The following is a 21,987-nucleotide window of genomic DNA, read 5'->3' on the forward strand; positions in this document are numbered from 1 at the left end:
CGTCTAGCCGCACTTTCTTCGTGACCTTCCTTCCTGTCTATAAATACGCGTACGTGCGTGCCTTGTATACACGCAAACAGAAGCAAACAGGCGAGTGAGTGCGAGCGAGCTTACAGGCATGAAGCGTTTCTACAACCACGGCCCGGGAAAATAGGTCGGCGACAAATATCATAGTTACGTACTTTCGACTGCTGTGATACTCGTAAACCTCCGCGCCATCAAGAAACTGTACTCTGTATCAAATTTAGAGGGCATTTTATTTCAGAACGTTCGCGGAGAGTTTGATCAAATTAGCACTTCTATTGAAATTAATGTCTCGTTAATTAGTCATTTTAATACTATCTTATATAAAATTCCCAATATTTATTGATGATTCTCGTGATGGATGAATCTGATAAAAATGAATTTCTGGAAATCGATCGCTAAATTGAAAATATTAACTCAAAATATGGTATGTTACTTTTATATTAGAGAATCTTTGACATTAGTCTCTTTTTGATTTCTAGGAGAAACGCTTAAAGTAATTTTGTAGCATGTTCCCCAAATGAGCTTAGCTTCACATTCACGGATGTAAATATAGAAGTGTCTCTCTCTCTCTCTCTGTGGCTACTTAGAAAGTCGTTAACGCCTTTGAAAGTTCCACGGACGATTTTGAACGACGGTGAGCGACGATATTGTTTCACCCGTGATACGCAACGAATATCGTTACACAACGCTCGGGTGATATTATTAGTGACCCGTCTGGATGATTGCTCGGCAGCTGCCTCTGCCAAACGGTCAAACGGTCTAGGCGCTTTCTTCCCGACCTTCCTCATCTATAAATAAGCGTGTGAGCTTACGCGAGTGCGTTTATGCAATTGTACGACGGGAAATAGGTCAGGCTAACGAGAGCGCGATCTTATTTCTTCAGCTTTTTTCTTCATCCCATTTTCTTTTTTCGATCAAGACTAGCACACTTTGTTGGCGAGACGTTAAACCGGACTTCCTACACGGACGAGGAAAAGCAGTTTTATTACTCGTTAGATCAAGCTTTTAGGCTCTGACTCGCCTATCTCTCTTTTCATATCTATCATCGCATATCTAGATACTTGACACATATTTTTTTATATAGTATACGAAATCATTGAGGTTTATCTCATCGTTTTTCTATGTAACACCATTATTCTTTTCGCTCTCTTTCTCTCTAAAGGAGGTCCGCGACAAATGGTAAATGTTGTTAATAATTATTCATTGCTCGGGAAAGATACTTGATGTCTGTGATCTCTTATGTCCTAGATTAAAAAAAAAATAGATCGACGCAAATATCTGCGGATGTCGCGATAGAATTAAATTCGCAGCGTGCTTTCTTCTTGGCCTTCTATCTTCCTTGACTTCTACTTCGTTCGTCTTCGTCGTTTCTATAAATAGCGGCCTGCACGCGCTTACGCTTGTGCACACCGACTGCGTGAACCGAGGGACACGCGTATTCACGCACTGTGCGCGGTTGCGACAGTCCGCCTGATTACGACAGGGCCGTACAATGTCTAGTGGGAGGATACATCTCTTCCTTTCGTTGCCCTTTCGTAACTTTTTCTACCTGCCTTTCGCCGATCTCGGGATGTAGCAATAATATAAATCTTTAAAAAATGATAATGATAATAATAATGCGTGGGCCCGATTTCCTAGTATGTACATTTCTTCATCTTTGTTTATTTTATTGGGCGAAATAAGCTTTCCAGTTCTTTTTTCTACGTAGAAAATCCAATAACACGCTCAGCTGGTGTCATCCACCTAATGTTGGGATTTTTAGACTTTTAGATTCTTCTTATTCTTTCTCTCTCTTTCTCTCTAGATTTCATCACGTATTTTCTAAAACTAGGACATTATCCAATTGTGGCTGACGTTATCGTTAGCAAGAAGTTAGGTATCGCAACAAGTGGTCCTTTCAACAACCGCTGTTAATTTGGTTGCAACATGGAATCTAATATTGTATTGTATTTTTGACAAAAAAGTTTGGGGAAAGTTTCGTGAAAGCCTTTCTTTTGTGTCGATTCGAAACGGTACCTATACAAACAGCTTCTGAAACTATTCTTTGGTTACCACTAATGTAAAATGTGAAATGGTCCATTTCACAGCTCATAATCCTGATATCCTACCTTTCACAATTGATATCTTATAATGTGCTTCTTTATGTGACACCTACTTTTGACTAAACTGAAAATAAAGTGCTAAACAGCGGGAGAAAACACCTCTATTCATACGAAAATTGTTTAATCATCTAATTCTCTAATTGTTTGAACACTGGTTTCTAATTGTTTCTGATTAAATTGTGTAAGGATTAACGTGTAAAATTACAGGTATAAAAGGAATGATTACATCTACATATATTCGTGGGCGTCCGCAGGATTTTTTCCAGGGAGGAGCATGATTAAAATTTTATTCGTTTCTTATTATTACCCTTTCTTTTTTAATTTTTTAAATTCAATTTTTTAATTATTTCATATTTACACATTAAATAAAATAGCGGATAAATTCCAGTGTTTAATCACAAGAAGACCAAATGCCTAATTTTTTTACTGATTCTAAGAGGGAAAAAGGGGGGGGGGGAGCAAATGCCTCTTCCTCTACGTATATATTAGGGCCATGTTAGAAGAAAATGTTCTACACATTCTCGCACTTTACGCTAAAAATATTTCCTGCTCAATCCTTTTTCCTTTTCGAGGGCAATCAGCGAAATCCGAAGGTACGGACGGAGTTAACGTTGGCAACGAATATATAATAAGAGTGGCCACTATTATTTCGACACGCGGCTCTCTCGCGCGACCGACCCTTCTCTCTTCTCCGCTGTTACGGGCCCCAGCTTACGTAATTTTCTCAACCGCCGGAGTGCGCCGACGAAACAAAATTGAAAGTAAAGTAACCAAACGTTCCCCGTAGCGGTGTTCCGCGCCGTCGTTGAAATACGGTGAGAAGCAACGATGGACGAGAGGATCGAGAGGCAACGGGTTGGCGAAAAGTACCTCTCTTGGTCTACAAGTGGGAAAAGAGAAAGAGGAAGGCTTCCTGCCCTTCTCACAGCAGGAGGAAGTGCTCGCTGAGGAAACGGCACTATCTCTTTGCCGAGTCCGAATGAACTCGCAACCTGGTGAAGGGTCGTGCGCGTTTACGAGAGTATCTATTCAATCCGAAAGTTGATTAACCCTTCCAATGCTGTCGTCTATTCGAAGAAAGAGCAACTACTATTTTTTACATGCTGTTTTCAGATCTGTAGATTATATATAATTTGTAACAGCTCTTTAGAAAATTTTAATCTACAAATAAAAAGGCAATAAGAGCTAATTAAGTTCTATACTATAGAATTATATTTGTGAAAAGATTTATAACATAAATTATTAAATATTATACAGAAGTAAATTCGTACACGTTTCGGTTGTCTTTTTCAACCTTCTTCAGCGCATCAATTAAAAATTAAAAGATTAGTAGAAATTAACAATAAATTATTCATCACTGTCATTATAATAAAAATATACGGAGTCAAGTTATATGCTAACACCCGAGATCACCTGTAGATTATATTTCGTGATATGTATCTCTGGAAAAGTTTGGGTCGATAAATCAGTTTTGATAACTATTCTATTGTGTGCATTATCTATTACTAGTGTTGATTATAAATAAAGTAATTTATCTTATATTTGAACAAATTTAGAATATCGCGATGTCGAAGATAACTAGTTTAACGGAAAAGTTCATCGAGTATTATCCAAATATGCCACTAATGTTGTACCAATGATCGCTTTAATTTTTCCGTGTGACTTTACGAGATGATTCACGGAGTAGGCGCTTGATCGTTTTACGTTTCTCGGAATTTCACGGTGGATCTTTGCGGATGAGTCGATGGAAAAGCTCGCGCGCCAATGTCGTATTGGCCCGGATGAATTCACGAGATCTATTTTCCCGCCGAGTCAGTCACTTGGCCAATAGCTTGGCTGAGAGCCACTTATTGCATCTTAGCAGCCTCTTCCTAACTCTCCGGACCTTGCTCCCATTTCACTGGGAGATAAAGAGGTAGGAACCAAACTAGATCTCTCTGCGCGAAAACAACTATTAAGCAAATAGCATTTTACGATGAAGATTCCATGCTTTCGCGTGATGCTGAATCGATGACGGGTATTAAACGAAAAAGAAAAGACATATACGGATCTATCAAGATTTATAGCGTTTTTCACTGGGAGAAATATTATTATCATTATTCTTATTGAACAATAATAATAATAGCTCTTATGGTACTATTAAATATTTTACTTTTTTAATTAGTTATGTCATTGTAAAATTGTGTGCGAGAACTTTTATGTGCACTCATTGTCAGTGCGCACTAGTTCTCCCACTGAAAAACTAATGTCACGAGAAATTCATCCTTGCATTAAGGCCAGTGTCCACGATGCTAGAGTTCTCGGACCCAGAAATGTGTAGCTAATGAAATTGTTTTCCATAGAAACTGCATGTTAATTAGCTACACATTTCTCGGTCCGAGAACTCGGACCGATTTCTAGCATTGGCCTTTAAAAGACATTACAAAGTTCTGTAAAAAGCATGAAATTAGAAAAATATGAATACTAAATCTGTAGGAAACATTTTCTCTTTTTGTATGTCTTCTTGGAAAGATTATTGAATATATTTTCTAAAGAACTACAATTCGACATGGTGGTGGCGCGTGCCGATGTAAAATAAAATAAACTTCCGGGTCGAAAAACTGGTAAAAGATATACAGACACACGATTTATTGAAAGTTTTATCAATATATATTACGATGATCTCAATAACCAATTCTTACTTTTCTATTTTTTTTCTCGAAAAAAAATTCTCTTTGTTCTTAAACTATCGACCATGTTCTAACATTCAATTGTGATATATATGATGTATTGTAGAATCTTAACAGTTGCAACAGCACTGCTGTTAACAGGTATGTAAGGTCAATTTTTATCTTTACAAAAACTTAAGAATGCGAGCACAACCCTTTATTTTGGCACATTTGTAAAAAAATAGAAGTAAAACCGTTTACAAAGCGGAGAATTCAAGGACGTATGACCCAGAGAAAAACTATTAATGCGATAATCCTGGAACAAGATGGATGTGGACGAAAAAAGAACAGAGACAAAAAAGATATTTTAGAACGCAAACAGTTCTACAAAAAAATTTCTACAATAATGACCGGTCGAAAAATGACAAAAAGATGGAAGATATTAAACAGATTTACTTCTTAAATCTTAAATCTTGAATTGGATATTAAAATAACGATCACAATTTGGAAGGTCGTAAACACCCTCGTAAAGATTTTTTTTTAATCATATTGCTGGACAGGTCTGCCAGTTTATGAGGAACATAGAGAGAGGTACATACAGAATTCGAGACACGTTTTACATTCTTTTGAAGAAAGGAGCAGGAAGTCAAAAATATGTCTTTTTTTAAGTTCCAATAAAACTGATTTTATAGTTTTCGACATTTCCTTGTGCAGGTCAAACTCTCTTGCCTTTCTGCGTTTAAGGTTGCCTCCTGCGGAGGCAAGAGTTAGATAGAATCGTATAATGCTTGGAATTTAGTTTCTTTTTGTTGCATATTTATATTCATAATTATAAATATAGTACGACTTAAACAAAAATAAAGATTTATTATAAAAAAAGTAGAAAATATGTATTATATTTATATATATTATATATATTATGTCAAGGATTTTCGACAAGTGAGCGCTTAGTCATGTTTGACAGTTCGAGATCTTCGGTATCTTTTCTGATAATACAGGTCTCTTACCATAGTTTCTAACAATCTGGACCACAAAAGTACACTTCTTACGGCCGGAACCATTTTTAAAAAAAAAGGACTTACATATACAACATAAAACGTGGGATATCGAAGATCATTGACCATGACTGATTTAAATTTTTGCTGAAGATGGCCCAATGCGAGGGACCGAAACGTACTAATATAATTAAAATAAATAATAGTTTGTAGCTAATTTAGCTTATACAAATTTATTTATATACGCACCGTCTCCCGCGTCAGGCTCTTAATAAGCCATTTAGTTATTATTTTAATATATTATATTGTTTTAAGAAAATGTTAGAGTTATGATATTAATAGTAATATATATTATATATATATACCTAGATGTTACATTTTTTAATTCATCTTTTACGAAAATATTTTTGAAAATATATTTCTTTTAATTAAGACTTTAGTAAGGCTCTCAAATATATAAAATACGTATATAAGTTTAAATTTCATTTGGCTAAAACGAGCCAAACACGAAAGTGCGTCAGTTTCAAAATTTTTTTCCTTGAAATACTGATGTATTATTATTCGCGTTTGACTTCTTTTAAAACTTGTTAAAATTTAAATATATTTCTTTTTTATCTATTTTTAAATTTGCTGCAATATACTTATTTAAATATATTTTATACTTTGTTTCTTAAAATGTAATAATTTTTTGACGAAACGAAAATAATGTAACATAAGTTAACTGATAAGCATGGAGAGCAACTATGACTGTTGCGCTATTATTAATTTTCTAATTTTTAAAACTTTGATATAATCATTCCTCTTGATGTGTCTAATATTTACTTTTTTATGTATATATTAATTATATTGAAAGGTAGAGAGAGAAAGAGAGAAAGAGAAAGAGAGAGAAAGGCAGAAAAAAAGATAACATATTTAGGTAGCAGAAATAATCATGACATTATTTATAATTTGACACAAATAATTATCTTTATTACCTGGGTATAAGCAAACAATAGGAATAGAAAAGTTCACCTTTTTGTCATTTTGTCTTTGCAGTGTTTTGTTCCATGATTGGTTACCACAAATATCACTTATGACCACATCACGCACTAATTATAAGTTGGTCGAGGTATTTCACGGTTTAGCGCTTTAGTCTCAGCTGACTTTTTTAAGGGTAGCTGTACCTTTTCTATAGTTTTCTCTATGAGTGCATTCAAGGCTATATTGTCATGTTAAGATTCGCACGTATAAATGTACGTTTTCCTTTTTTTTTTGTTATGTGACACAACACATGATAATTCAATGTGAATTTTATTATTATATCATAGCCCACAAATTGATTATTCTTAATTGTTTATGATTAATGCAAAATTTTTAGTTCTCTAATTTATCATATGTTTTTTTCTTTTTGTCATTATACTTTTGTTTGTAGTTCAAACACGGAGAGAAAATATAACTTAACACACAATATATTTACACGTTTGATTACAAGTATACAATCAGTATACTTGTCAGTAAATTTTATGAAAGTTAATCAGAGCTTGATTACGATATTTAAATATTTTTAATGCTGAAAAATTAATCAAAAAAGACAAAAAAGCTTGTATAATAACGCAATAAATAAAAAATAAAAGGCCAACTTACAAGCATACAAATAGGTGTAATATAATGAATTCAAATTTATTTATAAATCATGAACTTAAATTCTTACATAAACTTAGAGTTTGAATTTAAATTCCTTGTATAATCTTAAAGTAGACGTTTCGAGACTTACTTACAAGTCTTCCTCAGTACAATGATTTAACTTAAACACCCGCATGAAATAAAAATAAATTTATAAGTTTATGATTTATAAATAAATTTGAATTTATTATATTACACCTATTTGTATGCTCGTAAGTTGGCCTTTAATTTTTTATTTATTGTGAAAAATTAATATTTTGTTTACGTTAAGAAAACGCTAATAAATTATTTGTATAAAAATTATTTGCTTTTATTTAATAAAATGTTTCGTTTCACTTAATAAAAACGCAAATACTTTTTCGTGCTATGTTTGCGAAAATTATTTTGTTTTTTTTGAAAACGAAACAATAACAATCTGCTCTGAAATTCTTTGTAAAAGTAAGTTTCTTCATATTTTGTTTCTATTTAAAATTATCTTGGTATTTTTTGAATTTTAAGTGGAAACGTGTAAAATTATATTAAGGTGACTTATTTAGATGTCATTCAACTTTCCATCAAGATTATTATGATAAAATACGACTATTTACGAAATAATACGATTGAGATAAAAGATAATATGTAACTAGATAAAACACGTACTGTGATATAGGATGTTGCACCATAAGAGCAATGAAATTATGAACAAAAGTAAATATATAGTACATTTAAGATTAGTAATTAAGACAAAATTTATTAATAAAGATTAAATTAAATAAAATAATGAAATAAATAAGATAAAATATGTTTATTAGATACGCTTTTATTCACCTGATTTATTAAAATTTAATTTATTGTATATTATACTAACAAATTAACAGTACATTTAGAAAGACGCTCAAGTTTTAAATTATAGATCTATACTTTCTACGTCCTATGTGAGAACGTCCCTATTTAGTCAGTTTTTCATTTCACGATCTCTCTTTATCGCCGCATGTTTAATTGTATCATTAAAAATATGAAAAATATTTGATGTAGAAGCCAAAAAATCCAAGAAATCGGATGCAGCAATGACAAAATCCATTCTTTTGCTTCTGAGGCGACACGAAGGACAACTGTTCAATAGCGCTTTTTCGGTGATAAGTATTGTGAGTATTCAATTTTTTCTTTATCAGTGAAACTTTTAGGTGCAGTTATCCACGCCGAGCGTTTCAATTTCTGAATGACCCAATTTCGTAACAGCGTCATCGTACGCGACACGTGTATTGCACACGCGTGTGCTGCATTTGTCCCCTGTGGATCGACCATATTTTCCACGTGTTCCATAAAGATCGCTTGTTATTAGCTCGATATACTTACGCGATAATTTGCATTGTCAAGTACGAGACGTCACGGTTGAAAAGATGCCTTTCTAATTTTTGACAAAATTTCTTGCAAATTTTTAACTCGTTTAGTTGTTCCGAAATAACGAGAGAGAAAGAGAGAGGAAAATGCGCTATTTTTCACACACTGTAATATTTTCTTTCAAGGTTTGATCATGATTATATCCATTTCGTGACAGAGATTTTTACATATTTATACTAGTAGTCGCAAATAAAGAAATTACCATAAATTTTGCTCACGTTTCTCTTATCAGTATTTAATGTAACGTTAAACGATTCACGAAATGTTACTATTATGTCTCAATAATTATTACCGATATCATTTCATGTCTGGCTAAGATTAAAAACCTATTTTCTGGACATTCTTTTCGTTTAATGTACACCAATATTTCGCATGTGCACACGTGTATGACGTAAAACACAATCGTATATTCTTTCATATTTTATTATATGTAGAGATTATAATAGTAGAAGCTCATTTCTTGTGTGTGAAATTATATCATCTCTTTTTCTCCCTCTTTCTCTCTTTTTCTCTTTGTGAGTTAAAATAATTTTTCTGGCTAGTCTGCGTATTTTTTTTATTTACATCAAGGATAGAAAACGAAAATTCTTTATTAAAAAAAGAAGAAAACAGAGAAGAATATTGCTGCTATTTTATTTCTTATTTCATTTCATTCTTTATACTTACTTTTGTAAATTTATTGCAAAACATTTGTAGAAGTAATGATAGTATTTTATTCTTTCTTTCTTTGTTCCTTTATGCAATTCAATACTGCAATTTTGCAGTAATTATTACCTCTTTAAAAGTTGAAAATGATACTTTTTTTTCTGATAAAAAAATCAAATGGTCACTTTCAAAGTGTCAAAACATAAAGTTGGAGTCCCACGGCGTGTGATTCATGGCTTGTTTAAGCTTCTCAATAAGTTCGCCTCATGTTTAGTAAACAACAAATTATTACGAGTCGTATAGGTCCTAGGCGCGTAACGTTATCCGTTCGTCAAAATTACAATTTCAAAGAATGACAATTGACATATGCAAATAGAGCGTACAAATGGATCATTATGTACATCCGGGTTCAAGGAACCATATAATTTGTTTTGTGTTACGGATGAATGTGTACCTAAAGTTAAGAACTTTTCGAAGTGCCGGATTACCTCTATCTTTTAAACTTTCAATAGTTAAAGCTCCATATATTACATTTCAACTATTTAATTTATAATCTATTTGCATAACTAATGTTCTTGTATTCCATGATACATATATAAATACATCTTTGTAAAAAAGACCTTTTTCTGAAGAAGGAAGTTCCTTGAAAAAAGGATATATACTCTTTGTTGTATTCAAAAAAATATATCGTGCATAAGATACTAATAAAAAAACATTACATATTTTACGACGAAGTTAATCTCTGAAAAACACAGACGTTCAAAAATATTTACCGCTGGTCGCAGATACGCAAAGTGCTAGCGTTTGCTCTCCTTACGTGCGAATTTTCCGAATCTTCATCGTATCTACTATGACTTTCGCCTCTCTAGATTATCGCTACCGCGTTAACTATATTACCGCCCGATTATTTTACGGAGAATGTCAAATCATCATTCTATCACGTGTCCAAGGCCAGGCGTCTCTCTTCAACTTCCATCCTCGTATGCACTTTGCAAAAGCGTAGGCAAAACAACATCGACAAGATGGCCTCTCGAGTGAGAAGATAGACCGGTGAGAGCGCCGGTAAAAGAATATAAAGTAAAAAAAAAAAAAAAGGAAGCGAAAAAATTCTCTTCGCTCGCGCTGCGTTCAACGTTCACGCGTGTTCGCCCTCGCGCATGATACCGTGCGACACACGCGTGTGTGCACATGCCGATCGCGCTGCGTGCGTGCGTGCGTGCATGAATGCTCGCGCAAGCATTAGTGACGCATATAAGTGCGCACCGAGTGTAAGTAGGCCACGGTGCTTTCACACGATAAGACCTTATCAGAGGCGGCGTGCGCGTACAACGCCTTTGGTTCGTATCGCGTGCGTCTCTCTCCTCGACTCTCGTCCGCCATCCCTTCCTGCATCTGCTGGCGCTGTCATGCCGCCCCCTGGAGCTCTTCGACACTGCGGCCTCATGATCTCGAGAGGTCCTCTCTCCTTCTCTTTCTCGCTCGCTTCGTCTCCCTCACGCACACGCAGCTTCTCTCCTTCTAATCTCGAAGTCTCTCTCTCTCTCTTTTAATTGGTAATCTCAACAAGATTATCTATATTTCCTCTCTCTTGTTGTTGCATATAGCGAGGAGAGGTGTTTTTTTTTGTTATTTATAAAATTCCTGTCTGTAAATTAGTGTTTCCGCGGTAAGATAATGGTATAAGCATCCTAAGGCGCACTTATCACTTTAAATCGCTAAGTTCACTTTATATGAACGGTAGAACGATTCTAGTATATATATGCTGCGTTTATATGTATGTATATAAAAGTAGGAGATTTTTTTTTTAATTTATTAAAAAATAGAGAGATAATATGAGGACATATCGATAATTGTCAGTAATTATTTTTATTTTGAAAATAAAAATAAAATAATCTAATAACTTTGAAATAAAATTGACTATGAGAGCCCACCGCAGATGTATGTGCATAAAGACTGCGAAAATTTAATTTTTCGCTGTTTTATACATGTGCACGAGGCACGAAATTTGCTTAGCAATTGCAAAGATTTATTTGGGAAAAATCTTGTATTTGAGATATTAATTTCTAAGTTTCTTTTTCCTTTTCCTTTAATAATCTAATTATTTTGTGGCGTGTACATATGTGCGACACAAGGTTCGAGTTGAACGAAAGGGTAAAATAATTATTTGACGTCTAAAATCCCGAGTCTCGAACCCGTTGAAATTGCGTAGTATTAGACAATAGCTTAATTCACATATACACATTTTTTGTATGAAAAGGTCCACCCGCTATCGCCTGGACCTTTGCCTTATTTTTTATGACCGCCACTTCTCTTTTCTTTTACTTTTTACTTTTTCGCATTTTTCGCACATTCTGTTCTCCGCGAATTAAACCTCCGACTTAGAATTGTTATAGGTTTATTAAATAAATATTCTAGTTAATTGAAATTACAAGTAATTTCTTTCTCCCACGTTATCACCTCAATTTTAAAATAAAAATATCTAAATTATTTTTATTTTTAAAAATAAAAAGAATTAGATTACCTCAAAACATCTGTGATATTTTAAAGTGGTTTTACAAAGGGCATAAAAATACGGTCAAAAGGAGAAAAAATAAATAATATTTATGACCTGTAATAAGGAAATTTCGAAATCGATTGTCGGTCTATGTCCAATAAAAGTTTAACTTATACTGTTGCAACCAAAGAGGAAAAAATTAAAGCAGTTAAAATAGAAACTAAAATACAAATTGTCGTATTTTAGAAAAGAAGAGTTAAACTGCATGAGGCGAATCTATTCTTGTGTCTTGCGTTAACCGTCAGAAAATCAAAGACAGAATACAAAAGATTCATTGTTGTTAAATTATTGCGCTTAACGGTTTTTTATTTTAAACTGTTTATTGGAGCATTTTCTCGATTTTTATTGTAAAGTAGTTACATTCAGTTGAAGAATGCAAAAAAATGGTTTCAAAGGACCAATATTTGAGATTTCTCTTTTATTTTATTCTAACCCATTTATTCAACTCATTCATATGATTTATGTAGCATCGAGAAACGTAACATCAATATATTCTAAGAGAAACGATTTTTACAAAAATTCAAATTTATTAACTTTACTACCTAAATTGCTACACATTGATTTAAAATGAAGAAAATGAAGAAATATTGAAAGAGGGTGGAGAAATATAATAACAATGTTAGAAATATTATTTTTTTAATCAAGAGACAGTCTTGATTTAAAATGTAGAGATATCAATGCAGTATTTGACAAAACGATTATATAATGAAGCTATTTCAAAAGAAATCAAGTTTCTACATAACAAATACTCATTGTGTTTACGTCAATTCACGTGCCGATAAAATTTGCATTGCAGTTCGTAAAGTTTGTATACGTGTACATACATATATGTATATATTAGGTTGTTCCATATGAAATGTCCGATTTTGCAATGTAAATTTTTTAAAACTTTCTCTGTCAATAAAAATCTTTATATTTATACATGTTTTATATATTATTTTAAAGTTCAAAATTTGCCTTTTTATATCTGATTTTATTCTATCATTTGATTGATTTCGAATGTATTTTTTGTGACATTCTTCTCGGTATAAATAAACGTGATTTTTGCGTGCTTCTTTTATATAAATAGATAAGTGACCATAGTGTTGCAGCAGCTGTTTGAAACATTAATGCTGCATACGATAAGAATTCTGTCAATGAACGCAGTATAAGAAATTTAAATTTTGGAAATAAAAGCCACACAAATTATAATCATGGATCTGAAACTATCGTTTATGTTATTAAAGGTTGAAGCGGATCCAAATTTAAATTTTGCAACAGTAATGTTTCGAGCGGTTGCTGCAACATTATAGTTACCTTTCTACTCATACAACAAAATCACGTTTGTTAATACTAACAAGAATGTTGAAAAAAATATATTCGAAATCAATTAAACGTACAAATATAAAGATTTTTATTGATAAAGCAAGCTTTAAAAAACAATGCGAAATCGAACATTTCGTATATAGAACAACTTAATCTTATATATAATATATACGAAAGAAAAATTTTTGTTGCACGAGTGCGACGAGATTTTCGCGCGTCCCTGGACCGCATCGCGTTAACGCGACGTACAAATAACAATGTGGAGACCTTGAAACCGCAACGGTGTAAGGCATCGAGAGCGCTCGCGTAACGTTATGGCGTTACATAATGGTGCGTTGTGAATGTAATGTCGCATCTGTCGTGCTCGAAAATGGAACAAAAAAAGATCAGAATTTCACAAAAAAAAAAAAAAGAAAAAACGCGGAAAGGTGCGCACGTGCATCAAACGTCTAATCGCGCGCGCGCGCGCGCACATGTGTGCATGTGTCAAGTCAAGGTAACAGAAGATTGATCGATTTATCGTAGTCGACCATTTTATCGCGCTGCTCTCAAAATATCAACAATTAACGTCGCTCTTAAGGAAAGCATGATTCCGTTTTCTAATCTCGAGTATGCAATGTACGCATTCTATATCAACAATAATAATCGATAGCGGATTCCCCACGTGTCGCGGCGATGTGATACAACACACACCCTGAAGAGAAACTAGGCAAATATCTTTTTATCTCGGTATACATATAATCGGTGACAACGCGCATTATTATCGTGGAACACGTGGAACCGGTTAATGTAACAGCGTGTTACATTTTTTAGCGGTGGCTTATAACATATGTAATATATATATATATATATATATATATATATATATATATATATATGTATGTATGTATGTGTGTATGTATGTATGTATGTATGTATGTATGTATATATGTATGTATGTATGTATATATGTATGTATGCATGTATGTATGTATGTATGTATGTATGTATGTATGTATGTATGTATACATATATTTCTTCTCACTACAATATATTTACGCGTTTCGAGAGAGAAAAAAATTCTTAAAATATTCCTTTGAAATTTTTCAACTGTGCTTTACTATAACGTCGCATTTTTTTCTTTATACACATCGATTGCTCGTGCGATAAAATATTACTCGCGCACTTTTTTTGTTGTCGATAATTGCATCGTTTGAGAGAGTTTGCACTCTTTCAAATAGACTTTCTAGAAATATAAAAAAATAAGATAAGAGTAATAGGAGCACAATAATTTCGTTATCGCGAAAAATTGTGATTGGATACAACAAACGTATAAGCATATGGATGAGAAATGTCATAAAAATGCTGTCGCAATCGCGCGCCGTCGTTTTAAAATATTTAAAAATATTGTGCATGTGGCGACAAGAAAGCGATTACAGAAAAGAAAGCCGCGATATGCGAACAACGCAGTTAGGAATGACCGTGAAAGAATCTGTGACGTGATACGAACTTGTGTGAATTGTGAGAATCTAATCAGTTACGCTAACGCTCGCTGCATAATTGAATGACATTTCGCCACGATCAATCCTAATCTTTATCTCGTAAATGTTCCATCTTTCTATTGCCATTACAGTTGACAGTTGCTCTTTTACATATATATATATATATACATATATTCTTTTCTCTCCTCTCTCCCTCTCTCTAATCAATTATACGTGCATATTTGATTAGAGAGAAATAGAGGAACAGAGAAGGTGGAAGAAAAATTGAATAAATTTCTGCGCACTTGATGCATGTTACATCTTATAATTTTTATAATTCAACTTAACAATTAACAAAAAAATTAAATTGTCGTACATAAATAATTTTGCGATACAAGTGCCGACACATGCCGCGTGTCTCTCCTCGATTTCTTGTCACGCGGATGCATCGGCGATGTACTCCGAGCGATGCAGCGCGATGATTGCGTCAACTCCTCTAACCGTCTCCATCGACGGTAGGAGAACTGTCGTTTCAGAAAGACGACCTCTTATGCAACTTCGTCGTTGTTTTTTTCCTATTTTTTTTCTTACGGCAAGGCGCGCGCGTGCGCGCGCGAGCGCGTATTCTTCTTTGGAAAGTCGAGGTCTCGCGGCTTATTATCTGGCTACGTACGTGGAAAAGAGACCTTATCGTATACTATACGTCGCCGACGCGCGCAGATTCGTCACGATCTCTGATGCTCCGTCAGCGCGCGACGTTTCGCGAAAACTTTCGCGATCGCGCAACTTCGCCTTTCACTTTCGGAATCGCATTGATAATTAGCGATGCGCTTTATCAGTTGCGCTGATATAATTTTGATATTTATTTTTCGGAGAATATATTAATTTTAATATCTGATAATTCGATTTGGAGCAAAAAATGTACAGAACGAAATGGGAAAAGGGAAATGGGAGGGATAGGAAAAAACGTTTGAAAAAAATTAATTTAATATTTGTTCAGAATGCATCAATATTTATTTTATTTCAATGATAAAATTATACACTTTTTTCTAGTCACTTATTATTTAGTATTAACATCGGCTTAAGATGTTTGGATAAATTAAAATTCTGTCATGTCATATTTTAGAAAACACTTTAGCCGTGTAGATAAATTAATAAACAGAAAATGCTAATCATCTTTCTCGTGACAATGCATGTCTTAATGGAAATATTTCTTGGCAGGAAATTAATTTACAATTAATATATATAATTTTGCGTAAAATGCTTTTCGGAGCAATAACTCTATCATGTTTCGATTTGATTTCAACGAGAGCTCTCTCAAGAGCGGATCTCTATCACACAGAGCATATCTCTATCAATTACTAGACGTGCGAAATAGAAGGTTAACGCATGGCATCAGTCGGGAGCCATTACTGCACTCTATTATTACGTTCCTCGCGCGATGATAGCACAATCGAATTTTCTTCTATCATGCGAGAGTTACGGGCTCTCGCGCGATCGGGGAATATTGTCGAGGAAAATTGCTAAGATCGAATGGGATGGGAGAGCGACGGATCGGAGATGCAAGCGGGACACTCCAAGGTAATTAAAATCTTTGCGACGAGTGATTAGCGGATGAGTTTTTATTGACTGAAACGAGAACGGAGATGCGCGTGCGATAAAAGACGCGCGTGTACGAAGAGAGGAACTCCGGGCGCGACACGTCTCTCTTACGCTTAATAAAACGGCATAACGATGTCAGGCTTACGCAACCGGTTTCGCACGTTTTCAATTGTCTAAGACGTCGGGGTTCCAAACTGGGGCGTGAGGAAATTCTTGAGCAATAATGTAATATAATATGGGGCATATTAATATATAATATATCTAATTCGCAACAGAGAGAAAAATAATATTAATATTTTCCAATTTATTTTATATTGATATAAAATGCTGTTGAAGGACGATGAGGGGCTGAAAATTTGCTCCGATTTAGTTTTTTAATTTAATTCGACGTAGTAATTTGTTTATTTATTTAATCTCTGTGCCATTTACTTTGTCAATCATGAAAGAGTACAAGTTCGCTTCTTTTCATAATTTTTGTTACACATATGACTGATGCAAGGATGAGGGGTTGAAAATTTGCTCCGATTTAGTTTTTTTAATTTATTTCGTTGTAGTAATTTGTTTATTTATTTAATCTCTGTGCCATTTACTTTGTCAATCATGAAAGAGTACAAGTTCGCTTCTTTTCATAATTTCTGTTACACATATGACTGATGCCTCGTCAATGTGCGTGCGCCGTCATCGCGTCGGAGGTTCTGTTACAAAGAGAATAAGCGCGACCTAAAGCCACACATTCGCTCGGCGAACGAGCTCGGCATGCTGATATTTTGCAAGACGCGCAAATATGTGCATAAATAGATGTACCCATCTTGTAATCATTACGCGAATAGTTCCGAGACGCTCATCCTCGACCGTATCTTTTCATTTCGCGAAAGCAGGACGGCAATGAAGTCGGATTATCCTCCTTCGCGCAGAGATCGACTTCTTATCGAGTTAACGATTTAATAAGAGCAATTTTAAACGACGGTATGCCTCTCTTCGTCTAGTCTAACGCAACAGACGCAATTTGAAAAATATTATAAAATATGCGCGAGCAACATTTTTTCTCCGATCGCGTCGCTTTCGATGATGCTGATCTTAGATTGATAATGATTTCGCTTCTCGAGGTCGCTACGGAAATCGCGGATTCGATCGGCGCAGAGCGTAAATAAGTACCCATCAATGCTAATGACGAGCGCACACGCCCGTGTGCAACCTTGTTCTTATTTTAGAATCCACTCGTATCTTTCCGCGAAAAGGTGTTACCGCCTTTCATTAAACGCTATGCGACAAAAAGCGCTGCGCTTTGAGGCGTCCATGAATCCTTTCGTCTGGTTATCGAATCGGTCTAACACATATGCATTTTTTTTTCCTTTACTGCGTGTATATAACAAAGCCACATCGTAACTGTTACATCGAACGGCATAACTTACGGTCGTATTTCCGAAGGATTTTGCAGTAGATGCGTATGCACAAAAACAGAGCTTAACTACTGATTGCGATCAACAACAAGGACATCAGTCATGTAATCTACATTCTCGTATTTTTCATTTAAAGAAATTTGAAATTCGATGATTAAGAGTTGTTATTTAATATAAAGAAGACTTATCACTTTATGAAATATGCGGTAGAAAAAAATTTGTGTTTTCCTGTTAAAAAAACGGTCCCCGTTAAAATTTTTGTATTAAATATTTAATACATTCATGTGTTAATTTCACATTGCTGGTGTGTTAATTATTAAAACAACTAAAAAAAGATGTAAAAATAATACAATATGCATCTATTTTTAATTTTACACCATAAATATGTTCTGTTTTATGATGAGCTTTTTCTGTCAAAATTTACAGAAGAAATGTTGACTTTTTATATTATAATATAAATGGGGACGATAAAATTAAAAATTAACAAATTTTTAGATAATTTTTTATATTAACTATATTAATTTCACACAAAATTTATTTTAAATTACTTGAAGTTTTGCATTTATTTTGTGTCAAAATATTACCATATTTATGTCTCCATTTAACATATATCTATATTAGGTTAAATTAACACGAAAATGTCTGTGGATCGTTCGGGGCAAATTTTTCAACTGTGCAGTACTTCTTTTAAATTCAGACCTAGATGTTTTATTATTTTTTTTTTTACGATCCGTTGTTTAATTAATCTCTCTTTTTCAAAAGATATACATAGTGGAAAGGCATCGCTGTTTTCCTGAGCAAATTCTACACAAGAGCGAGGCGTAGTACGCCTAGTTAACGCGCGCGCAAGTATGAGGTGGCAAGTGGCAACCTTGAAACTCTGGGCACCACCTCCACCTTCGTCCACTTCCATCAAGCGCACCACCTCTATCTCCCGCGAGCCAACCGGTAGCAACACCAGCAGCATCAGCAGCAGCGACGGCAACAGCAACGCAGGCCGAGCGGCCCAGCAAGCCTAGTCTAGTAGAACAAGGGGAGAAAGGGCGAACAAGGGCAGGAAAGGAAGAAAGGGCGGGAGTATGGCGTTGGCGGAATGAAATAAAGGTTCTCTCGACACATACACAGACACGAGCGTGCCTTTTTTCTTTTTCCCCAACTCTCCCTTAGGTACCTCTTGATCGTGCAAACGCGGGAAGCAACAAACCGGATTCGCAATAAAACGAATCCCATCTCGAAATGCGCGCGAGACCACCTTCGGAGGATCTAAACCTACACACATTTAAATTGGATCTCTTTCTCTCTCTTGCTCTCATCGTTCTGGCTATCTCTTAACCGTGGCTCCTCTCCTTTTTTGCCTTTCGCGCGACCTCCCTTTCTCCGAGAGATTCACTCGCCCTGTCTCTCTCGCTCTTTGGCTCGAGTGAAAGGGACGCGGAAAGAAGGGATGACTGAACCCGCGTCGTGTACTGTGAGAAAGGTGCAAGTACAATCGTTGTCGACCAATTCGTTCGGACAGTTAGAAAGGATTGGAGAAGAAAGGAAGAGGGGGAGAGAGAGAGAGAGAGTAAAAAAAGATTAATAAAAAGGGCTCGCGATATAAAAAGAAGGGAGTAGAATTGAAAGTGGAGTATCGAAAGAAAGGGTGAAATTATCTCACGAGAAAATGATCAAGGTTCTATTTTCAAATATTGTCATTAATTTCTCTCTCTTTCTTTTCGACGCATTCAATATTTTATTTGCGGAAACGAGGAAAGGATTTAGATATTCATATTTTTCGCGATAACAGTGATAACAGGGTTCTTCCATTCTATTTAGACTGAATTTTGTAAAAATAAAGTGAAATATAAGACTGTATCTAATTATAATCATGCATGAGTCAATGAATTAAGAGTGCTTGTTGTATTTTAAACTGTGATAAGATGTCTGGAAACACTGAAAATTTTGAAACATTCGACTCAATTATAATAATATTGAACGATTTCAAAAATTGCGATATTTTTATATATTATCAGATAAATTGTATTTTATAATTTAATTAGAATTTCTAATAATAAAAAAATTATTAACACACACATACAAATTTTTAAATACTAGTTTGTGATCGTTTAACTTTTTATTTTAATTAAAAATATTTTAAAAAATAACTTGAGATAAAATGACACAATAGATGGAAACAGATCGAACGAAAATTTGAGAAAGCGAATTATCGTAAAATCGTGTCGTTTCGAAAAGCCTCAGAATCTCGAAAGCGTAAACATACCACGGAGGAAGAGCAAAGTGTTTAATTGCATATGTGCCGAGGCATCGAGAGAAGGAGGACCTTGCACGATTCTCTATCTCTTTTTCTCTCTCTCTCTCTCCTTCTTTCTCCTCTTTTTCGCGCGTATGATAAACAGCAGGCACACATCCCTACAGCGATTACGCAACGTCTACGCTTGGCCTTCTCTCGCGTACCGATTGTAAATTAGACCGCATCATAAATAAATAAATAGCGCGCAAACGGCATCACCGATAAATCGTCCGGATAAATCGACGGATTCGCGACTGTCGGAGAGAAGCGTGATAATTATATCGCGCAATTAATACATTGCGGTGATAGCACGGTGTACAAATATTTGTGCGTGTGTACTATATATGCAAACGTGAGAAACGTTTCTTCCTGAAATAATGCACCTTATTCACTCTTGCTCTCGACTTTAGATTCGATGTATTAATTCATCGATAATATATCATTTCGCGCTAGCGATATTTATTTTTCTACTTTTTTTGCTTTATTGCGAATGTGCACGGTTTTATTTTATTCGAGGCGAAACAGATACAAAAACATCGATTAATCGTCTTCGATATCGGGCGCGCTAATCTTCAGGAATCTGAATATATACGAGGAATATTATCCGTTCATAAGTCTATATTTGCCCACAAAAGGTCACGGATTTCTCATCGATTAACGATTAAATGATCGGTCGAGCAGTTGACATTTTTCACGGTTACGCGAAAAGGGTAAATTCACTGGGTTAGCGAATATTTATTATTCGAGTCACTTTGAAGGTAATCAACAACAACCGAATTAATTAGTAATGAAATATTTCATATTTAAAAAAAGACACAATTATACAATCGAATTATCGTTATTCGGTACGCTTTGAGCTTCCAATATACGTAAATCCAATTGTGTACAGATCTTTTAGGCGATGAAACGCATTATTTTTATTAAAATAATCACACTAATATATTCTCACATTTTCATTAAGTAATTTAAATTCGTATTTTATATGAATTGACAGAAATTTACATAAGTCTAAAAAATTATGTAAGAAGTTACGATTATACAACGTAATGTCAGATACCCCGAGTGTTTATTAAGTTATTTATTAGGAATAGGTTTTTTGACGATCCATCATAACGATAAGATGCGGTTACTTTCTTTCAAAAGTTATTTTAAATGTTTTTAAAAAATTCCGATAATCATATTGTTTAATAATCATGACAACAGTGTCAACTAACTGCGCTTTTATCAAGAAATTTTTCACTTGAAAAGGACCAAAAACAGATGGTCGAAACGTTGTGGAAATAAAATAAAAATTTCTTGGCTAGTTTGGCTCGAATTTAATATATCGTTCCTATTTTAAATACCACTAGCGACGTTTTAAGTATTCAATTTGATTTTATTTATTAGGTATACAACTGGCTAAGAATTTGAACAAAAGAATTAAAAAAAAAAAAAAAAAAAAAAATTGTGATTTGCATGCTCGTTTTATCAGCTGTTCTCGGCTATTTACAGATAAGAACGCGAAAAGGAGGAAGAGCACGGTGCGAAGGCGCCGCATCAGCTGTTCCACGACCTCCTTTCTACGTGGCCCTCGAACGAAATTTGTCTGATTCGCGCTAAGTATAGCCGTTGCTCGCGTTGCTGCAATCATTTATATACCTATATTACGGATTCGCCGATGACGAGCCGTCGATAACGGCGGAAAAAGTGGAGCTGCTCATTAAGTCGCGAATTACAAAGCGCGACATATGCAAATTGTCAATTAAATAATGGAATCCAACGTTTATACGTATGTATATATATTTAACGAATGGCACGCGTGTATATATATATATATATATATGTGTGTATTTCAGTCGACTTGCATAACAGATTTTTTCAGCTGACCCCGTCGCGATTCTCGTTTCAAAAGACCGAAGACAATCGCGGCTTTCATGA

Source organism: Nylanderia fulva, unplaced genomic scaffold, assembly GCF_048542155.1.
Source record: "Nylanderia fulva isolate GAGA-0341 unplaced genomic scaffold, ASM4854215v1 Scaffold3, whole genome shotgun sequence".
Lineage (NCBI taxonomy): Eukaryota > Metazoa > Arthropoda > Insecta > Hymenoptera > Formicidae > Nylanderia > Nylanderia fulva.